The sequence below is a fragment of the Bos indicus x Bos taurus genome, unplaced genomic scaffold, assembly GCF_003369695.1.
Source record: "Bos indicus x Bos taurus breed Angus x Brahman F1 hybrid unplaced genomic scaffold, Bos_hybrid_MaternalHap_v2.0 tig00003290_arrow_arrow_obj, whole genome shotgun sequence".
NCBI lineage: Eukaryota > Metazoa > Chordata > Mammalia > Artiodactyla > Bovidae > Bos > Bos indicus x Bos taurus.
In genome coordinates, this window is record NW_020867638.1 from 65,037 (window position 1) to 68,280 (window position 3,244).

General features: G+C 43.1%; 1 pseudogene; it reads left to right on the forward strand.

Moving 5' to 3' along the window:
• The first annotated feature begins 1,180 nt into the window (after positions 1–1,180).
• On the forward strand, positions 1,181–2,015 carry LOC113888951 (annotated as a pseudogene).
• The last annotated feature ends 1,229 nt before the right edge of the window (positions 2,016–3,244 follow it).

Genomic DNA, 3,244 nt, shown 5'->3' on the forward strand with positions numbered 1-3,244 from the left:
TCGGAGAAGGCAATAGCACCCCACTCCATTACTCTTACATGGAAAATCCCATGGATGGAGGAGCCTGGGAGGCTTCAGTCCATGGGGTCGCAAACAGTTAGACACGACTGAGCAACTTCACTTTCACTTTTCACTTTCATGCATTGGAGAAGGAAATGGCAACCCACTCCAGTGTTCTTGCCTGGAGAATCCCAGGGATGGGGGAGCCTAATGGGCTGCCATCTATGAGGTCACACGCAGTCAGACAGGACTGAAGTGACTTAGCAGCAGCAGCAGCAGCTGACTGTTTACAACAGGCTGACTCTGAAGTAGGTGTTATTGTCTCAATTTTATAGATGAAGAAAACTGAGGCTCCAAGGAGAGAGTTGCCCTAGGTCACAAGGTGGAAGAGCTGGGATTTGGATTTAGGTCTGTCTTGACTCTGAACTTGTGCCTTTTCTTCTTCTCCTCCACTTCCTGTTTTGGTAACTGATTCTACATCAAATATCTTTTCCTAGCTGGTCAGTAGGGGGACTAGTGAGGGGTTCCACTTCCTCCATTAATATCTGTTTAAAGGAATTTGAGTAGCAGATGTAAGGTGTGGACTTAATGTGATTTACAAAAGGACACCATGGTGTCAGGAGATGAAAGGTCCAGTTCAGATGGCCTCATTTGCTCTTTTTGTGGAATAAGATTAAGATTTCATTTCTTCTTACATTGGAACCAATGGGGGTATTTCTGGGCATGAACAACCACCTCAGATGGATTATTCTCAGAGCTCCATGAATATGAGACTGACTACAGTGGATGAGCACCTTCTGAAACTGTGGAAAATCGATGAGGAATAAGGAGCCTAATGGAATCTATCCTTTGAAATATTTGTTTCATTCAGCCCAAATCTTTAGAGGGTTAGGAACATAGCAAAGATCTAAAAGGAAATCCAGGCTGCTGTGCTGTTGCGCTAGAAGTTTTACCACTGTTCTTCCTGAGTGCTCAGTTGAACCTTGAGGGGAAGCCCATTCTGAGGAGCTGTTGCCCTACTATTGGCTTGCTTCTGGGGACAGCCCCGTGTGAGAGCTGCTAGTGTGAGCTCTGGAAGTTGCTGCTATATCTCTTCCCTGGTTCATGGCCCTGGTCCAGGCTCAGACTCAGCAACAGAACTTAGACCCTGAGTCCTAGTTTACATTAGAATATGAGGCAGATGACAAGAGTGACCGTGCTCCTGACCTTGGGTGAGTTATTATGGCATTAAGAGAAATTGGGATCTGGTCCAGACAAGGATCTACAACCCTGCCTGCTACCATTGCTCTTTATCAAGATGCTGAGGGATGGCTTTTGGGCCCTATTTTTCTCCAGGCCGTTCCTTGGCATTTATGTGAGAAGTGAGAGAAATAAAGACATTCGGGTTACTGAGCTCTGGTTTATCCATAGGAGGAAGAAATTAGACCTTGCCACTTCTGTTCATGTGTTCCTGGGATTCTTCAGAATAAAATATGTATAAAACAATGTGTCCCAAAACATGAGTAAGAAGTAAATTGTCTGTTCATGTGTCCCTGGGATTCCTCAGAATAATTATTTTTAAAAATGTGTCCTGAAACACAAGTGAGAAGTAAATTGTGTGTGTCTGTATATGGTGGGGAAATAGGGGTTTACTTGAGAAAGAACCTGGAGGGTGCTGAGTTGGACCTTCAATTTGATTTCAAAATAGGAGCTAGTGTTGTGATTTTTTACTTTCACAGGTACTTTGAGTCTTGCTAAGACCTCCCAGCCCATCTTCATTGACTCATACGAAGGACAAGAAGTGAACATATCCTGTAACCACACCACAATAGCTACAAGTGACAATATCTTCTGGTATCGACAGTTCCCCAACCAGGGACCACAATTTATCATTCAAGGATATAAGACAAACGTGGAAAATGAAGTGGCATCTCTGTTAATTCCTCCTGACAGGAAGTTCCAGCACCCTGAGCCTGCCCCGGGCTTCCCTGAGAGACACCGCTGTGTACTACTGCATCGTGGGAGACGCACACTGAGACAGATGGGGCTGCACCTGTGCAGTATCCCTGTGTGGGTGGGAGTCACAGTCAGGGGACCCCCAAGGCAAGTACCTCTAAAGTGTTTATTTACTGTATTATTTCAGAAGGTATTAGAAAATCCATGTATTACTTGCTATTTTAAAAAAAATTGGTCTTATTTATTTTTAAATAGGTATTCCATTTCTATGATCTAAAATTCAAAAAACACAAAAGGGCATGATGCCTTTGTCCCATTATTGTCTCTGAGCTGCTCAATTATACAAAAGGAGACAATCTATGGTATGTATACTGTTGTCACTTAGCTCACTGATGCCCCTCAGTTCATGCACACGCATGCACACAGACACTGTGCACACACACACTACACACCCTTACATGCACATTGCATGCAGTCAGTTTAGACAACAAGCTTCTCAGCTTTTGAAAAATTCAGTCTAAGTGTCAGGCAATTATTGTCACAAATTTTGAACATTTCTTTGGCATTTTGAGCCCCCACAAGATTCTTTCCAAGTCTTCTCTGTGTTTGGATCTTTTACTCTCTGTTACCGCTCTTTCTCTTTTCTTTTGTCCCACTCCCTTGTTGTGGTGCCATGGCAAATAGAATGGGGATGATGGTGGAGGAGTCGAAAAGTTTTTTAATTCTGATTGGTATCATAGACTATTTTGCAATATAGTAAGCAGAAACATAGGGATTCTGGGTCATTATCAATTTTCAGTGTTGAGTCATTTGGGGACCAAAGGGAGACAGGAATAATGGCAAAGTTCTGGGAATCTTGCTAGTGAGCCCTGTTGTTATTTGGACTTATAGGACTTCCATCATAGTGATCAGAAGTATGTATGGAGTATCATTAGAGTAGGGAGCTTACTTAGATCTCACTGCTGCACTGAAAATCAAAGGGAGACAGGAATAATGGCAAAGTTCCTGGGAATCTTGCTAGTGAGGCTGCAGCTTAGTCGGGACTGTGAGGATATTATTATTAGTGTTTAGTGGGGAGTTGTTTCTGATTTTGGCAACAAGGAATGCAACAGTTGATGATATTTCTACTACTGAACCCACCCCATGGAATGGGGTTTTAAGCCAACTTTTTCACTCTCCTGTTCACTTTCATCAAGAACCTCTTTAGTTCTTCTTCACTTTCTGACATAAGGGTGGTGTCATCTGCATATCTGAGGGTATTGATATTTCTCCTGGCAAACTGATTCCAGCTTGTGCTTCATCCAGCCCA